Consider the following 20,304-nt stretch of genomic DNA (forward strand, 5'->3'; position numbering starts at 1 on the left):
TTGGATTCAACTGCAATATTTGGTGGACTTAGAAAAATTTTCTTCCCTTTCAAGAATTAAAAGTTTTTCCTTCTGAATTCAACTTCTACAAGCATAAAGACATTACGCCAAAAGTAACTACAAAGAATTTTGAAACTGGATAAAATCATTTAAGAAAATTTGGTTGTAAATACTTCTGCAATTAACGTCTATATCAACATCATAACTTGGACCTTATTTTAAGACAAAAGTTTATGTTCTTCTGTGTTACCCCTGGGTGGGACTTTGGGGGGGGGGGGAAGGTCTGTACCAGGCGGTACACCTCCGCGTCGCTAATTCAAACATTGCGCCAGTTGAAACTCCTCTACTGGAGGAAGCCTGAACTTTAACTACCGTGTTAAGTCTCAAGTTTCTCAGAAGATGTCCCTACTTGTAAATTTTGAAGTGTTCTGAACTGTGTCGTTTTCGATGTATTTTTGTTTTCCCTGTAGCAAGAAGTGTGAACATTCTCTTCTAGATGGCACCTCTTATGAACTACAATTGTGCACTCTAGTGCGAAGTGTAGGAACCTTTTTTTGAAGAAATTTAGTATTTATACGTCTGTTCTTTATTAAATTTCTTTCTGCCATTTTTTAAGTTGGCAACGTTAACCCTTTCTTTCCGCCAATTTTGAAATTGGCCAATCATAAATTTTTGTAATTAATTTTCCACCAATCCTAGATGTCTTCTTCAGTTTTAACTTGTAATCTTTTGGCCGTCCAATAAAATGCTTGTGGGCGGGTGTTATCATTCATGAAAGGTCTCGAATGTTCCGCGAGGGTATATAAACTGCTGATTTTCGGGTCTCTGCGCCACTTCAGTAACATCTATCATTGTATAAATTATGTAGCAGGGGGCGGGAAGCGCATCTTTCGTCGGGCAGCAGTTCTTCAATAAGGTAACGGCCTTTTAATAACTTCTTTTCTTGCTAGCTCAGCAGTTTAACTCTCGGGGCAGGTTCGATACCTCTTACCATGTAACTTTCCTCTAAAATGTAAAAGACTCTTGGTATAAATTCTATCTCTTTAAACTACAAATTGGGATAGAGAGTGCCTAACCCTCTCGAGCTCCCTTTCATATTGTTTTTGAGGTGACTACGTTTTCTCAACCATTTTTCTTCGTTTCGTAATGCAATAAGTTTTCCTATCGTGTCACCTCTTTAGTATGGAATTAGCCCTTGCATATGCGGCCTAGTGCCAAATAGGTTTTAAATAAAGTGTATTAGGAGTGCAAGGACGCCTCCTCTCAAGTTGGTATTTTGGAGGCCATGTAATTGTCCTGTTTCTTTATTGAGTAGGCCTCAGTAGGTTGGGTATTTTTACCCCTGTTTTCATGTGCTTGGAGGTCAACTTGAAGGTGGAGTTTGGTGTGGCCTTTGATAGGCTTGAACTTTAAGAGCGGGTTGCTCTTTCTTAAAAAAAATTTGATTTCTGTGTGCCTCGAGCAGGCTTTACTGAATAATAGGGAGCAAGAGCTCCTGGGCATGATTGGGGTTTTCTGCACCTTTGTCAAACCTGGTATCTGGCTAAAGTTGGGCTAATTGCTCAAGAATTATGTGTCTGGCTCTCGGAGCCCAAATCCTGTAACACTGTAATTGTACATTCTCAATTTGTTGCTAGGCTACTGAGTACCTGTTATATTTGTTATTTCTTGATCTTAAAAAGAAAATATAACCTTGTTAAATTTTAAATTAACTTTAATTTCGTATATTAAGACCTTTTCATCCCAGCACCTTCTTTCACCTCTGCTAATCCACCAAACCACGGTAACAATAATAATAATAGTAATATTAATAATAATAATAATCATCTAGCCACCAACGCTCTGGTCACATTTTAACAACCACCATCGACCTCAACCGGAGTCGTACTCGCTACCTCGAGAAGAGAGGCCAGCGACTAAACGACTGCGTCACTAAAATCGATAGATAAGTGGAGAAAGTTGTTCAGGATATACCGGGTTGTAGCATAAGACAGAATCCTTCAAGCAGCTACTTGCTGAGTGCACTAAATCAAAACCTGATAAATGGAGTTACTTAGGCTCGTATTCAAAAACGTCAGTTACTTTTGCTGTTATCTCAGATTTCCAAAACACGAATAATGGCATTATCTCGGATAACCCTCACTTCTGTATTCACCACAGAATTTATTGTCTTGGTTTACAAAGACTAAGTTCTCGTTGCAATGTGAATTTGAACCTTAAATTTTTCATACTGACGCACGGGAAACAAATGACTACGTGCTGCCGCCACTATCGAAATGTAACCAGTTTTGATTTCATTCGGGGTTTGCAAATAATTGATTATAAGTTATGTCCGAAGAAGCAAACCCAATATAACTTTCCAAGAGAACGAGTTGTTATTGAATCTGGTGGCAGAAAACATGAACATCACCGAGAATGAGAAAAATTATAGCCTATTTCACTTGAGAAATACGGCAGTATTCCTTAATGTTTCATTAAAAAGTCATTCAGTCGTGTCCTGTACAAGATATAATCAAGAATTAATCTGACAATGTCGAAGTTTTAGATAACCTAAAATCTGTGTCATCGTAATCTTCAAAGAACGTAGCGGGTTCTTTTTATCCATCTAGAGTATTTTTTGGCATAATCTTGGTTATATTACTGGTCGCTCTGATTTTCTCTTTCAGTTGAATATTCCAGCCATCTACAAGCTGCCATCTTGAAAGGCTATCGTCTTAGATTTCCTGTTCTATCCGTCGACCTTTTGGTAACTTTTTTTTTTTTTTTTTTTTGCTAGTTGCTTTACGTCGCACCGACACAGATAGGTCTTATGGCGACGATGGGGCAGGGAAGGGCTAGGAGTGGGTAGGAAGCGGCCGTGGCCTTAATTCAGGTACAGCCCCAGCATTTGCCTGGTGTGAAAATGGGAAACCACGGAAAACCATTTTCAGGGCTGCCGACAGTGGGGTTCGAACCTACTATCTCCCGAATACTGGATACTGGCCGCACTTAAGCGACTGCAGCTATTGAGCTCGGTGGTAACATTTTCAACCGAGATAATAATGTAACTGTTATCTCGGCTTTCTTAGCTTTCAACCAAGATAAAAGCTTTATCTCGCGTTGGTGAATACGAGCCCTAAAGCTCTAAGGTACCGTACAATGTTTAAGAGGCACTTGCTGAGGATCTTGGTATAACGGTGACTCTATGAGTGGTACGTAACTCTTCACACTCCCTCTGTGATGGTTCCTCTTACATTCTTTCTAGGTTCAAGTCCTTTAGAAATTGTAAACTCACAGAGCTCTTGAATGTGTCTCTTAATATATCGATCACTCTGTCTTCTTTGGTGAGAGCTGCGAGGATACGCCTTTCTGCGGAGTAGTGGCGAGAGTTGTTTCGCTTGGGTGGGTTTGCAGGAGACACGATAGCCTAGGAAAGTGCCGACTTTCTACACGACAAAAACTTCTAAGTCGAATCCACTTTCATAAAACCACGGATTAATCTGTGCGTTGATCCACCATGACATTAAATGAACGCCGAGGTAACCCCTTTGATATACACGAAACGGACTGGAAAGCAACAGACTTGGAAGCATTATACTACTAATAATAATGGCGTATGGCCTCCGGAGAGGCCTGGTGCGGGTCTTTTTCTCGTAAACGGCCCATTAGGCGACCTGCATATCTGCGAAGATGAGGGCCCTATATAGGATGATTTCTAATACTGAAAACGCCACACACACACCCAGCCCCCGAGCCACTGGAATTAACCAATTAAGATTAAAAACCCCGACCCGGCCGGGAATCGAACCCGGGACCCTCCGGACCAAAGGCCAGTACGCTAACCATTTAGCCATGGAGCCGGGCAGCATTATACTGAACAGAATGCACGGCTATGCCATACATCAGTGGTCTTCAAAGTGTGGTACGCGTACCACTAGGGGTACGCGAGGTCATCTCAAGGGGTACGCAAATTTATCGTAGCTTCGAACTGTTTACGGTGACCAGTTCGGAAAAAAGTTGAGCCAGCCCATTTTCAATAAAATCTTGTTTTGATTTAGAGTTTTGTCTCTACCCATGCACAGAGTCCCCTTTCCGAACTATTGATTGTAAACTATGTGTCGCCGGGCTGAGTGGCTCAGACGGTTAAGGCGCTGACCTTCTGGCCCCAACTTGGCAGGTTCGATCCTGGCTCAGTCCGGTGGTATTTGAAGGTGCTCAAATACGTCAGCCTCGTTTCGGTAGATTTACTGGCACGTAAAAGAACTCCTGCGGGGCTAAATTCCGGCACCTCGGCGTCTCCGAAAACCGTAAGAGTAGTTAGTGGGACGTAAAGCAAATAACACTAAACTACGTGTCAGACCATTCACTAGGTATGTAAAAATGCTTACTTACGCTGTATAGCTCTTTTTTAAATATTTCGTCTCGGAATACACACACTAACTTCAATTTTTCTTCAGTAGCAGTGTATATAGTACAATAGTAATTGTTGCATTACCAAGCGAGTTGGCCGTGCGGTTAGGGGCGCGCAGCTGTGAGCTTGCGTCTGGGAGATAGTGGGTTCGAACCACACTGTCGGCGGCCCTGAAGATGGTTTTCTGTGGTTTCCCATTTTCACACCAGGCTGCACCTTAATTAAGGCCACGGCCACTTCCTTCCCACTCCTAGCCCTTTCCTATCCCATCGTCGCCGTAAGACCTATCTGTATCGGTGTGACGTAAAGCAAATTCTAAAAATAAAAAATGAAAAAAATTGTTGCATTAATAATTACACTCGTACACACCCCACCGTTGCTGGGCAATGAAAACCTCGTAATTCCGCTCACGATGAACCCACGTTTCTCCAGTCTTGTGAAGGTTGCCGCGTTGCCTGAGAAGGGAACAGATGATTCCAATGGTTGAATAATTGGGCTATCATTAAGCACTGAAATTACCAGGAACAGTTCTCCAGCCATTTCTCACCGTTCAGTTTTGGGCTTTTTCCGTAAACTTTACTCAGGAGGAGTTACTTTTGCCGAACGACGATATATATCTATCTATATACGTACTGTATATAAAATGACATGTCCTAACAGATTCATCATCGCCGAGCCAAAACTACCGGACATAAAGAAACGAAATTTGGCAGATACATTTATATTAGAGTGCTGTGGGGTCCAGAACACCAATAATAATAATAATAATAATAATAATAATAATAATAATAATAATAATAATAATAATAATCCCTGATCAGACGTATGAGCCACCTATCTCCGAAGAGATAGCTGGTGTAAGAGCTACCGATACCGGTGCGCTTTAGCGCTCCTCTGTCGGTCGTTATTTAAGATTGGTTAATTTTGCGATTTGGGTGCGGAAAAAGAATTGATTTAGGTTAATGTATTGATTAATAGGTTAGTAGTTACTTTTGCGAATGTCTTATAGTTTGTGGTCACCCATCCAGTGGGTGACCACGCCCAATGTTGCTTAACTGTGTAAGCTAAGTTTGCGAATTTAATAATAATTTTGCGAGTTTAGTATGATTTTAGTAATGTAATTTGCGGTGTGAAACGTTATTTTAGGAGTAATTTTCAGTGAAATTCACTTTATTCTCCCGGATTAGGTGACACAGGTTGTTTCTTGAGATACGTCATATGGCTGGATTAAGCCGTGCCCGGTTTGCTTTCGGAATTGCAAGGGCTATGACGTATATATTTCGCTAATTTATCCGAGATAAATTTAATAGCAGATGTTGTAATTTTGCGAAAGCATCGTTATTGGCAGCATGTATAGGTGCACCGCCTCGTCTCCTGTGACCAGTGCTTCATCTTGTGCTAAGTTTGAGGTGTTATGGCCATTATTAGCGTAAAAGGAAGTGAGGACTAGATTCTTCTTGGAGGATGGGGATTGTTTCTTGGTGGGGTGGTGATTGATACTTGGCTGGGGGTTTTCAGGGACCTCAGCTACTCAATCCACTGAGGGAGCCCTGTAGAGGGTTTACTTGGCTGTTGAGGAGGGTGATGAGGAGTTGTAATATTGTGTTTTGAACTTGGTTATTGAGAGGTGGGATGGGTGCTTGGGAACTTGGCTGGGGATTGGGGTTGGGATTTATGGGGTTCTTTCTGAGCAAGTTTTTCTGTTGAGACTTGGTTTTTGCTATAACTGCCTTTTTAAAATAAGGGCATCCAGGGAACGAGGCCGCGTGTCCGCCCTGGCAGTTGGCACACTTCGCCTGGCGCTTAGGAATTTTGCATTCGGTGTGGCGGTGGGGGCCACCGCACCTGTTACATCGGGTTGCGTTACGGCAGCTTGCCGCATGGTGGTTTAGTTTTAGGCAGTTATAGCAAAGGATTGTTAGGGAAGGGTGGGGAGCTGGTTGATTTTTCCTTGACGTAGCTGGTTGTTCGGTTTGAGTAGGAGTGGTATTTGGTTGGCATATTGTTTGGTTTGATTTATGAATGTGTGGTACGGGAGGTAGTGGTGGCGGGGTAGGAATGGTTTGTGACTGTTGTGGTGGTTGTTCGGTTTGAGTAGGTGTGGTATCGGGTTGACATATTGCTTGGGTTGACTTATGGATGTGTGGTACGGGAGGTAGTGGAGGCGGAGTAGGAATGGTTTGTGACTGTGCGTCCTGGTTGTTGGGGAGGGTTTGGAGGGAGAAGTCTGAGGTAGAGGGGGTAGTTTGCACTGTAAAGCTGGAGGTTTTTGGGGTTGCTTGGATTGCCTTTGTTCTTCTTTTTGGTTTCGGAGTCTGAAAGTTGACTTGTTGTAGGAAGTCGACTGTTGAGGTGGTGGCTTGGATGGCTTTGTGGTTATTGGGTGGAGTGGTTTGTGCCTGGGCGTCGTTAGTGGAGACTGTTGGTTTGCTGGTAGGTTGGGTTAGGTGGGTTTGGGTTTGTTGATCGGCGGTCTCGGGTTCGATGGCGACACGTTGGTTGGATGTCCGGTGCACAGGGTTTATAATGATAGGGGTGGGGATGTTGGTTTTTTCCAACTGTCTAAGGATGGTTCTGACTGATGTATTTCTGATTGGGGTAAGCAGCATAAGGTTATTGTGGGTCTCTTCTATGACAGCGATATGGTCATCGAAGAGGGGCGCTAATGAAGTAAGGATGGTGCGGCGGGTCATGGGTACAGGATCTGGGTTATTAAGATTAAATATTAGCACTTGGCATTTAGCAGAGATTGGGAATGATGAGTTGTTAATAATAATGTTCTGAACCGTCGTCAAAATGTGCGGACTGCGCTGGAAACGGGTCCTGGCCGGGTAATGACTACGAATGCAGTCCGGCCGCGGGTTCAGTACCGCCAAAACACCCAAGACGACACCACGCCGGATCTTCTCAAGAATTTGATCCATATTAAAAATGCTTATAGGGAAAGATGGCAAAGATTTATGGACCCAACTGACCGGGTGGAATACCTGGTCCTAGCCCGGGAAGTACGAAATCGATTGCTGGAAAGAAAGATTGAAAAATGGGAGGAACTTCGCCGTAATCTATCCGAAAACGAGTCAGATCACGAATTTTGGCGGATTCTCTCAGAAAACGAGTCAGATCGGGAAGTTCGGCTAATTATATATAAAACGTTAAGCATTCAATTATAAATTTCAGTATAATACCGTAGCGAAGCACGGGTATCTTGCTAGTAGAATATATGATCCATCGGCGAACGATATCTTCGGGAAACTTCCTGTTCTTCTTTGCAGATTGACACATGATGTGATTTCTTGCATTTGTAGCAAGGTACTTTGCTTCTTTTTCTGCAATATTTTGTATTGTGTCCTCGTTTGAGACACAAGAAGCATTGATAAGCCGCTCGTAACTTGTGACTAGTTCTTTAATATTGGAAACCTTCGAACAGTCTTATGCAAAATGGTCTCATGACTCGCAGAATGCTTATGGTCCTTTCTTCGTTCTTCTGTCCTTCGTTTTCGACCCAGTTTCATTCGCCATCATTTTATTTATTAATTACTTAACTGAGATTGGCGTCAGGAATGGCATCCGACCGCAAAAATAAACCATAAATTTTACCACCCCTCATTCCGGATCCCTTATCAGAAAAGGGTAGTAAACCGGGCGAGTTGGCCGTGCGCGTAGAGGCGCGCGGCTGTGAGCTTGCATCCGGGAGATAGTAGGTTCGAATCCCACTATCGGCAGCCCTGAAAATGGTTTTCCGTGGTTTCCCATTTTCACACCAGGCAAATGCTGGGGCTGTACCTTAATTAAGGCCACGGCCGCTTCCTTCCAATTCCTAGGCCTTTCCTACCCCATCGTCGCCATAAGACCTATCTGTGTCGGCGCGACGTAAAGACCCTAGCAAAAAAAAAAAAAGGTAGCCTACAAGGGTATATCTCCGTCAAATTAAAATGGGATCTTGTTCACCAGGACGAAAATCTCGTTAATCTGGAGTTAAAAGAGACAAGATTGAAACTGAAACGCATATTATTGACCTAACTAGTTAAGCTTAGTGCTGCATCTAATTAGTGTCATGATCAAGGCACCCGGTTTAGCGAAGGGACCACTGAATAGGCATAATGAGTCACAGCTTACTTGCTGTAGGATAACCAGTTCCTTTCCGCTTCTCTATCAGCCAAGAGTACACGATCACATACTCATGTAATGTCCAAGCCCAATGTTGCGGAACTTCAAGAACTCCGTGACCGAGGTTTCAGTCACGTAGCTGCCAGCTTGCATTCGGGAGATAGTTGGTTTGAACCCCACTGTCGGCAGTCCTGAAGATGGCTTTACGTGGCTTCCCATTTTCTCACCAGCCAAATGTTGGGTCTGTACCTTTAATTGAGGACACGGTCGCTTCCTTCTCATTCCTAGCCCTTTCCTATTCCACCGTTACCATAAGATGTACCTGTGTCGTGCGACGTAAAGCGAATAGTAAATAGTAAAATTCCCTATGCCCTTGGCACATTGCGAAACATACAATAGCAAATTACACATAGAGATATTCAAACACATTTGGCTTTCATTAGTTTAATAAGCGTCAGCCTCCTTATTTCCTAACACACAACCGTTTACCTGAACGTATCATTGATTCCAATGTTGTTTCCGTCCGACGTTTCCAACAAGAAATCAATTTCTCGTACTGAGTGCGTTTGATAAGAGTTATTGTGTTGTGTCGGAATATCTGGCTCCATAAACTACGCCTTTCACAGATCCAGTTCCCTGACAATTATTTCCAGTAGGTTTAATCTTCAAAACGAATTTTCATTTTAACGAAGGGCTTCCCACAATGAATAAATATTACACACAGTGATTCAATAACGTCCATTTAATATGTTCCCAGATTCCTTAGAGATGATAATAATAACAATGTTATTGGTTGTGCGTCCCACTAACTACAGTACATTTATGGTTTTCGGAGATGCTGAAGTGCCGGAATTTTGTCCCGCGAGAGTTTTTTACGTGCCGGAGAATCTACCAACACGGGACTGACGTATTCCTATGAGGTATCAATATTTTGTTTTCATATTCTTGTGTGTGTTTGAGTCATCAGTCCATAGACTGGTTTGATGCAGCCCTCCATGCCACCCTATACTGTGCTAACCTTTTCATTTCTATGTAACTATTGCATCCTACATCTACTCTAATCTGTTTGTCATATTCATACCTTGGTCTACCCCTACCGTTCTTACCACCTACACTTCCTTCAAAAACCAACTGAACAAGTCCTGGGTTATATGATATTAAAGGTCTCGTAAAGGAATATGCTTACCTTTTCCCTGGGATTATCAATGACGGAGACACTGATACGATCTTTGATCTTTTTAATAGAATTCTAATGATTTCATCCACCAACACAGAATTGCTAACTCAGGCGAATTCAGTGGTGTATTGAAATTCAACCTACGATCATTATTTTGGGAGTATTCTAAACTATACTGTTTGAAATGTGGCACGAATGTTTGATGTGCCCAAATATCTCACTAACTACTAAGATGGCCCGCATTCTAATGTTTAGAGAAGCTATAAGACAACTAAGAGAAGCAGCTGAACTAGAACCATGGAAAATCTTACTTCTTGAAATGGACACATTTACATAATGTTTTTCCTAGTTAAACACTGCTTCGTACGGGATACATTTTAAACTTATAGTGACAGGCTTTATACTATTTCTGTTACGGGGCTACCCGTGGTCCAGCAGAGATGAAAGAAGGTGCCGAGGTGAATGGGTCTAACTACTATGTCAAGAAAGAAATTAAACTGAAGTGGAATGTTATATTTTCAAAAAGTAACAAGTTAACAAATTCTCACTTAGTGAGATAACAATGACATATCAGGTACTATGACAAAGTTTAGACAAAGCAAGAAAATCCAAAATTTAGTGACTGTTTAGTAATCAGGGCTTCCAGCCCCTCGCTTCAAAATTCTTGAGCACTCGGCTCAAATTTACAAAAGAACACAATTTTACAAGGGCAGAAATCCCCTAATACAATGGAGCACTAGCTCCGTAATTTACAATATCAAGCCTCCTAGAGGCACTTTTACAACACTTGAAAAAGAGCTAACGTGCTCTCCGTTTTCCAAGCCTATTCAAGGCGATATCAGAAAATTACAATCACTTGCCATCAAGGCACAACTTACAAATTTGAAACAGGGGTATCTAGTACCCAACCTATTGGGCCGTAGCGGAAAAGAACAGGTTAAGTAAATGGCCCGAAACACAAATTGAATGGAGGCGTGTACTTGCACTCCTAAATATGCATTCTAAAAACCTAAGGGGCACTAGGCCGATGAAACAGCGGCTATTCCCAAACTATGGAGGTGACTCGTATACGAAACAAAATTTAAGACATTACGGAAAGGAAGAAAACCAGTTACAAACCGTAGTCACCTCAAAGCAATATGAAGGGGAGCTCGAGAGGGTACATCACTCTCTATCCCCGATTTACAATTAAAGTTTTATGAAGTTATTACAAAAGCCCGCAGAAGTTACATTTACAGAAAAGTAGGTTACATAGTTAAGGATTCGGACCTCTCCCTCGGGTTAAACTGCAGAGCTAGCAAGAAATAAAGATGTTAATTGGCCATTACCTTGCTGAAGAACTGCTGCCTGATGAATGAGGCGCCTCCCGCCTCCCGCTTGACACACACACACTAAGTTAGATGACGACCAAATGGCCAAGAGACGTGAAAATCCGCAGTTTATAAACCCTCGAGGAAAGTTCGAGACCTTTCATGAATAAACCAGCCACACCCTCTCACTTTATTGGTTAACATCAAAAGTGACACTCAGAATCGAGGAAGAAGCCTGTGATAGGCGGAAAATTAATTACAGAAATTCATGATTGGCTAAATTCAAAACAGCGGAAAGAAAAGATCAATATTGCCAACCCAAAAATGAATGAACATAATTTAATCAAGAAAAAACTTACAAATACAAAACTTCTTCAAATCAAGGTTCTTCCACTTCGCACCAGGGTGCATGATCATCGTTTATGAGCAGTGACTTCTGTTGAAAAAAGTTCAAACTTCTTGATGAAGGGCTAACAAAACAAGTAGAAATTCACACAGTACTGGAAACTTCACAATAACAAATTTACGTCAAATTACTGTAGTGACATCTTCTGAGTAAAAGTTTAAGAGGGTCTAGTTTCAAGTTCACTGTTCCTCCCGTAGAGGAGTTCTATTAGGCGCAACTTTTAAATGCGCGGCGTTGGGGTGTACATCCCTGTACAATTTCCTTTGGGAAGACGTTAGTTGTTTCCCACCTGATGTAAGGCCCTAAAATGACGATAACTCCAATCAAATCAGTCAACATCGATCTGCATTTAGGGCAGTCGCCCAGGTGGCAGATCTGTTACTCTCCTAGCCTTATCTTAAATGTGTGATAGTACATGTATCACACCCTCGCACTGTATTTAGAAGTAAGAGAGATTATTGTCATAATTCGTATTATTATTATTATTATTATTATTATTATTATTATTATTATTATTATTATTATTATTATTATTATTTCAATTGTATATTCTTAATATTTTAATCAGGAAGGTCTTCATATGTGATATCAGTTATTTGTTTTGTACAAGCGGTTGGGAAAGTTTCTGTCAGTCATTCGGGCAGCCCAGAGTTCGATGACGCGGCCTCTTTGTTATGGTCTTGGGACCCAGAAGAGGTTCGAGGCGTGGTCTTGGTACGGCAAGAGGATCTTCCACTCATGATTGGGTGATGATGATGATGATGATGCTTGTTGTTTAAAGGGGCCTAACATCTAGGTCATCGCCCCTATCGTAAGAAATGAGACGAAATGTAATGACAATTTAAAAGTTCAAAATCATCCACTGACCAGAATAAAAAAAAAGTGATGAAGAGTGAATGGATGTATATGAATTTAAAACAATCAGTGGACCCGACCCAAAAAATATCATAATCAATAGTATTACTGCCCAAGGGACTGTTTCTAAAGCAGAATCCTGAAAAGATGATGCTTGTTCTCTAAAGGGGTCCAAAATCCAGGTCAATGGCCCCTCATGATGGTACTTATCGAAAGTAAAGTAGCACCATAGTATTTGTCATGTTGCGGTACTAGTCAAAAGTAGCGTGGACTCACGGTGTTCGACACATTATGGTACTACTCTCAAGTATTGTACTTCGCTCAGGTAACGTAGACCTATGGGCAAAGCAAACCCATGGTGTTCCTCACCTAGGTGTACTAATCATGGGCGCCGGTTTTCCCGTTGTGTTCCTCATATAGTGGGTACTAATCACGGACAACGCCCGAACCCGTGATGTTTCTCACAATGGTACTATTCACGGGTACTGAAAAATCCATACAGACTCACATTCTGATGCTAATAATCACAAACCTATTGTGAACCTAACATAGCGGTACTACTCGCAAGTAAAGGCGACCAATGTGTTCCCTGCGTGACGGTACTAATCACAAGTAGTATCATGGTTCTAACATCTAACATGGTTCTGACCTGGTCACCCCTTTTAGTCGCCTGTTACGACAGGCAGGGGATCCGTGGGTGTATTCTTCGTCTCCGTCCCCCACTCACAAGGGATATGATTGGATGGCCGGTAGCAATCTAGACCTATCATGTAAGAGTAGGGGGAAGCTGAGGTATATTTAGGCATGCGAGGAAACGGCGGATACGACTTGACTGAAAAAAGCGGAGGAGTTGACATGAAACTTTGCTGTACATAGGGGAGTTGTAACTTTGGCGAGACATGCTAGTCTTGAATCTTTGGTTTTCATAGGGGAGTTGTAACTTTGGCGAGACATGCTAGTCTTGAATCTTTGGTGTTCATAGGGGAGTTGCAACTTTGGCGAGACATGCTAGTCTTGAATCTTTGGTGTTCATAGGGGAGTTGCAACTTTCGTGAGACATGCTAGCCTTGAATCTTTGGTGTTCATAGGGGAGTTGCAACTTTTGTGAGATATGCTAGTCTTGAATCTTTGGTGTTCATAGGGGAGTTGTAACTTTTGCGAGACATACTAGTCTTGAATCTTTAGTTGATCGTAGAGGAGATGTAACTTTTGTGAGACATGCTAGTCTTGAATCATTGGTGTTCATAGGGGAGTTGTAACTTTTGCGAGACATGCTAGTCTTGAATCTTTGGTGTACATAGGGGAGATGTAACTTTTGTGACACATGCTTGTCTTGAATCTTTGGTGGATCGTAAAGGAGATGTAACTTTTGTGAGACATGCTTGTCTTAAATCTTTGGTGTTCATAGGGGAGTTGTAACTTTTGTGAGACATGCTTGTCTTGAACCTTTGGTGTTCATAGGGGAGTTGTAACTTTTGCGAGACATGCTAGGCTTGAATCTTTGCTGTACATAGGGGAGATGTAGCTTTTGTGAGACATGCTAGTCTTGAATCTTTAGTGGATCGTAGAGGAGATGTAACTTTTGTGAGACATGCTTGTCTGGAATCTTTGGTGGATCGTAGAGGAGATGTAACTTTTGTGAGACATGCTTCTCTTGAATCTTTGGTGGATCGTAGAGGAGTTGTAACTTTTGTGCGACATGCTTGTCTCGAATTTTTGGTGAATCGTAGAGGAGATGTAACTTTTGTGAGACATGCTTGTCTTGAATCTTTGGTGGATCGTAGAGGAGATGTAACTTTTGTGAGACATGCTCCTCTTGAATCTTTCGTGTACATAGAGGAGATGTAACTTTTGTGAGACTTGCTTGTCTTGAATCTTTGGTGGATCGTAGAGGAGATGTAACATTTGTGAGACATGCTAGTCTTGAATCTTTGGTGGATCGTAGAGGTGATATAACTTTTGTGAAACATGCTTGTCTTGAATCCTTGGTGGAACGAAGAGGAGATGTAACTTTTGCGAGACATGCTTGTCTTGAATCTTTGGTGGATCGTAGAGGAGATGTAACTTTTGTGAAACATGCTTCTCTTGAATATTTGGTGGATCGTAGAGGAGATGTAACTTTTGCGAGACATGCTTGCCTTGAATCTTTGGTGGAACGAAGAGGAGATGTAACTTTAGTGAGACATGCTTATCTTGAATCTATGGAGGAACGAAAAGGAGATGTAACTTTTGTGAGACATGCTTGTCTTGAATCTTTGGTGTACATAGGGGAGATGTAACTTTTGTGAGACATGCTAGTCTCGAATCTTTGGTGTACATAGGGGAGATGTAACTTTTGTGAGACATGCTTGTCTTGAATCTTTGGTTTTCATAGGGGAGTTGTAACTTTGGCGAGACATGCTAGTCTTGAATCTTTGGTGTTCATAGGGGAGTTGCAACTTTGGCGAGACATGCTAGTCTTGAATCTTTGGTGTTCATAGGGGAGTTGCAACTTTCGTGAGACATGCTAGTCTTGAATCTTTGGTGTTCATAGGGGAGTTGCAACTTTTGTGAGATATGCTAGTCTTGAAACTTTGGTGTTCATAGGGGAGTTGTAACTTTTGCGAGACATACTAGTCTTGAATCTTTAGTTGATCGTAGAGGAGATGTAACTTTTGTGAGACATGCTAATCTTGAATCATTGGTGTTCATACGGGAGTTGTAACTTTTGCGAGACATGCTAGTCTTGAATCTTTGGTGTACATAGGGGAGATGTAACTTTTGTGAGACATGCTTGTCTTGAATCTTTGGTGGATCGTAAAGGAGATGTAACTTTTGTGAGACATGCTTGTCTTAAATCTTTGGTGTTCATAGGGGAGTTGTAACTTTTGTGAGACATGCTTGTCTTGAACCTTTGGTGTTCATAGGGGAGTTGTAACTTTTGCGAGACATGCTAGGCTTGAATCTTTGCAGTACATAGGGGAGATGTAGCTTTTGTGAGACATGCTAGTCTTGAATCTTTAGTGGATCGTAGAGGAGATGTAACTTTTGTGAGACATGCTTGTCTGGAATCTTTGGTGGATCGTAGAGGAGATGTAACTTTTGTGAGACATGCTTCTCTTGAATCTTTGGTGGATCGTAGAGGAGTTGTAACTTTTGTGCGACATGCTTGTCTCGAATTTTTGGTGAATCGTAGAGGAGATGTAACTTTTGTGAGACATGCTTGTCTTGAATCTTTGGTGGATCGTAGAGGAGATGTAACTTTTGTGAGACATGCTCCTCTTGAATCTTTCGTGTACATAGAGGAGATGTAACTTTTGTGAGACTTGCTTGTCTTGAATCTTTGGTGGATCGTAGAGGAGATGTAACTTTTGTGAGACATGCTAGTCTTGAATCTTTGGTGGATCGTAGAGGTGATATAACTTTTGTGAAACATGCTTGTCTTGAATCCTTGGTGGAACGAAGAGGAGATGTAACTTTTGCGAGACATGCTTGTCTTGAATCTTTGGTGGATCGTAGAGGAGATGTAACTTTTGTGAAACATGCTTCTCTTGAATATTTGGTGGATCGTAGAGGAGATGTAACTTTTGCGAGACATGCTTGCCTTGAATCTTTGGTGGAACGAAGAGGAGATGTAACTTTAGTGAGACATGCTTATCTTGAATCTATGGAGGAACGAAAAGGAGATGTAACTTTTGTGAGACATGCTTGTCTAGAATCTATGGAGGAACGAAAAGGAGATGTAACTTTTGTGAGACATGCTTGTCTTGAATCTTTGGTGTACATAGGGGAGATGTAACTTTTGTGAGACATGCTAGTCTCGAATCTTTGGTGTACATAGGGGAGATGTAACTTTTGTGAGACATGCTTGTCTTGAATCTTTGGTTTTCATAGGGGAGTTGTAACTTTGGCGAGACATGCTAGTCTTGAATCTTTGGTGTTCATAGGGGAGTTGCAACTTTGGCGAGACATGCTAGTCTTGAATCTTTGGTGTTCATAGGGGAGTTGCAACTTTCGTGAGACATGCTTGTCTTGAATCTTTGGTGTACATAGCGGAGATGTAACTTTTGTGAGACATGCTTGTCTTGAATCTTTGGTGGATCGTAGAGGAGATGTAACTTTTGTGAGACATGCTTCTCTTGAAACTTTGGTGGATCGTAGAGGAGTTGTAACATTTGTGCGACATGCTTGTCTTGAATTTTTGGTGGATCGTAGAGGAGATGTAACTTTTGTGAGACATGCTTGTCTTGAATCTTTGGTGGATCGTAGAGGAGATGTAACTTTTGTGAGACATGCTCCTCTTGAATCTTTCGTGTACATAGAGGAGATGTAACTTTTGTGAGACTTGCTTGTCTTGAATCTTTGGTGGATCGTAGAGGAGATGTAACTTTTATGAGACATGCTAGTCTTGAATCTTTGGTGGATCGTAGAGGTGATGTAACTTTTGTGAAACATGCTTGTCTTGAATCTTTGGTGGAACGAAGAGGAGATGTAACTTTTGCGAGACATGCTTGTCTTGAATCTTTGGTGGATCGTAGAGGAGATGTAACTTTTGTGAAACATGCTTCTCTTGAATATTTGGTGGATCGTAGAGGAGATGTAACTTTTGCGAGACATGCTTGCCTTGAATCTTTGGTGGAACGAAGAGGAGATGTAACTTTAGTGAGACATGCTTATCTTGAATCTATGGAAGAACGAAAAGGAGATGTAACTTTTGTGAGACATGCTTGTCTAGAATCTATGGAGGAACGAAAAGGAGATGTAACTTTTGTGAGACATGCTTGTCCTGAATCTTTGGTGTACATAGGGGAGATGTAACTTTTGTGAGACATGCTTGTCTTGAATCTTTGCTGTACATAGGGGAGATGTAACTTTAGTGAGACATGCTAGTCTTGAATCTTTGGTGTACATAGGGGAGATGTAACTTTTGTGAGACATGCTTGTCTTGAATCTTTGGTAGAAGAGGAGATGTAACTTTTGTGAGACATGCTAGTCTTGAATCTTTGCTGTACATAGGGGATTTGTAACTTTTGTGAGACATGCTAGTCTTGAATCTTTGCTGTACATAGGGGAGGTGTAACTTTTGTGAGACATGCTAGTCTTGAATCTTTGGTGTTCATAGGGCAGTTGTAACTTTTGTGAGACATGCTTGTCTTGAATCTTTGGTGGATCGTAGAGGAGGTGTAACTTTTGTGAGACATGCTAGTCTTGAATGTTTGGTGGAACGTAGAGGAGATGTAACTTTTGTGAGACATGCTAGTCTTGAATCTTTGCTGTACATAGCGGAGATGTAACTTTTGTGAGACATGCTCTCTTGAATGTTTGGTGGATCGTAGAGGATATGTAACTTTTGTGAGACATGCTTGTCTTGAATCTTTGGTGGATCGTAGAGGAGTTGTAACTTTTGTGAGAATTGCTTGTCTTGAATCTTTGATGTGCATAGCGGAGATGTAACTTTTGTGAGACATGCTTGTCTTGAATCTTTGGTGGAACGTAGAGGAGATGTAACTTTTGTGAGACATGCTAGTCTTGAATCTTTGCTGTAAATAGGGGAGATGTAACTTTTGTGAGACATGCTAGTCTTGAATCTTTGCTGTACATAGGAGAGATGTAACTTTTGTGAGACATGTTAGCCTTGAATCTTTGGTGTTCATAGGGGAGTTGTAACTGTTGTGAGACATGCTAGTCTTGAATCTTTGGTGGATCGTAGAGGAGATGTAACTTTTGTGAGACATGCTTGCCTTGAATCTTTGGTGGATCGTAGAGGAGATGTAACTTTTGTGAGACATGCTTGTCTAGAATCTATGGAGGAACGAAAAGGAGATGTAACTTTTGTGAGACATGCTTGTCTTGAAACTTTGGTGTACATAGGGGAGATGTAACTTTTGTGAGACATGCTAGTCTTGAATCTTTGGTGTACATAGGGGAGATGTAACTTTTGTGAGACATGCTTGTCTTGAATCTTTGGTAGAAGAGGAGATGTAACTTTTGTGAGACATGCTAGTCTTGAATCTTTGCTGTACATAGGGGAGATGTAACTTTTATGAGACATGCTAGTCTTGAATCTTTGCTGTACATAGGGGAGATGTAACTTTTGTGAGACATGTTAGTCTTGAATCTTTGGTGTTCATAGGGGAGTTGTAACTTTTGTGAGACATGCTAGTCTTGAATCTTTGGTGGATCGTATAGAAGATGTAACTTTTGTGAGACATGCTAGTCTTGAATCTTTGCTGTACATAGGGGAGATGTAACTTTTATGAGACATGCTAGTCTTGAAACTTTGCTGTACATAGGGGAGATGTAACTTTTGTGAGACATGTTAGTCTTGAATCTTTGGTGTTCATAGGGGAGTTGTAACTTTTGTGAGACATGCTAGTCTTGAATCTTTGGTGGATCGTAGAGAAGATGTAACTTTTGTGAGACATGCTTGCCTTGAATCTTTGGTGGATCGTAGAGGAGATGTAACTTTTGTGAGACATGCTTCTCTTGAATGTTTCGTGGATCGTAGAGGAGATGTAACTTTTGTGAGACATGCTTGTCTTGAATCTTTGGTGGAACGTAGGGGAGATATAACTTTTGTGAGACATGCTTGTCTTGAATCTTTGGTGGATCGTAGAGGAGGTGTAACTTTTGTGAGACATGCTTGTCTTGAATCTTTGGTGGATCGCAGATGATTTGTAACTTTTGTGAGACGTGCTTGTCTTGAATCTTTGGTGGATCGTAGAGGAGATGTAACTTTTGTGAGACATGCTTGTCTTGAATGTTTGGTGGAACGTAGACTAGATGTAACTTTTGTGAGACATGCTTGTCTTTAATCTTTGGTGGAACGTAGAGGAGATGTAACTTTTGTGAGACATGCTTCTCTTGAATGTTTGGTGGATCGTAGAGGAGATGTAACTTTTGTGAGACATGCTAGTCTTGAATCTTTGCTGTACATAGCGGAGATGTAACTTTTGTGAGACATGCTTGTCTTGAATCTTTGGTGTTCATAGGGGAGTTGTAACTTTTGTGAGACATGTTAGTCTTGAATATTTGGTGTTCATAGGGGAGTTGTAACTTTTGTGAGACATGCTAGTCTTGAATCTTTGGTGGATCGTGTAGAAGATGTAACTTTTGTGAGACATGCTTGCCTTGAATCTTTGGTGGATCGTAGAGGAGATGTAACTTTTGTGAGACATGCTTCTCTTGAATGTTTGGTGGATCGTAGAGGAGATGTAACTTAGGTGAGACATGCTTGTCTTGAACCTTTGGTGGATCGTAGACGAGTTGTAACTTTTGTGAGACATGCTTGTCTTGAATCTTTGGTGTACATAGCGGAGATGTAACTTTTGTGAGACATGCTTGTCTTGAATCTTTGGTGGATCGTAGAGGAGATGTAACTTTTGTGAGACATGCTTCTCTTGAATCTTTGGTGGATCGTAGAGGAGTTGTAACATTTGTGCGACATGCTTGTCTTGAATTTTTGGTGGATCGTAGAGGAGATGTAACTTTTGTGAGACATGCTTGTCTTGAATCTTTGGTGGATCGTAGAGGAGATGTAACTTTTGTGAGACATGCTCTTCTTGAATCTTTCGTGTACATAGAGGAGATGTAACTTTTGTGAGACATGCTTGTCTTGAATCTTTGGTGGATCGTAGAGATGTAACTTTTGTGAGACATGCTAGTCTTGAATCTTTGGTGGATCGTAGAGGTGATGTAACTTTTGTGAAACATGCTTGTCTTGAATCTTTGGTGGAACGAAGAGGAGATGTAACTTTTGCGAGACATGCTTGTCTTGAATCTTTGGTGGATCGTAGAGGAGATGTAACTTTTGTGAAACATGCTTCTCTTGAATATTTGGTGGATCGTAGAGGAGATGTAACTTTTGCGAGACATGCTTGCCTTGAATCTTTGGTGGAACGAAGAGGAGATGTAACTTTAATGAGACATGCTTAACTTGAATCTATGGAAGAACGAAAAGGAGATGTAACTTTTGTGAGACATGCTTGTCTAGAATCTATGGAGGAACGAAAAGGAGATGTAACTTTTGTGAGACTTGCTTGTCTTGAATCTTTGGTGTACATAGGGGAGATGTAACTTT

The sequence above is a fragment of the Anabrus simplex genome, chromosome 2 (genome assembly GCF_040414725.1).
Source record: "Anabrus simplex isolate iqAnaSimp1 chromosome 2, ASM4041472v1, whole genome shotgun sequence".
In the NCBI taxonomy this organism is placed as follows: domain Eukaryota; kingdom Metazoa; phylum Arthropoda; class Insecta; order Orthoptera; family Tettigoniidae; genus Anabrus; species Anabrus simplex.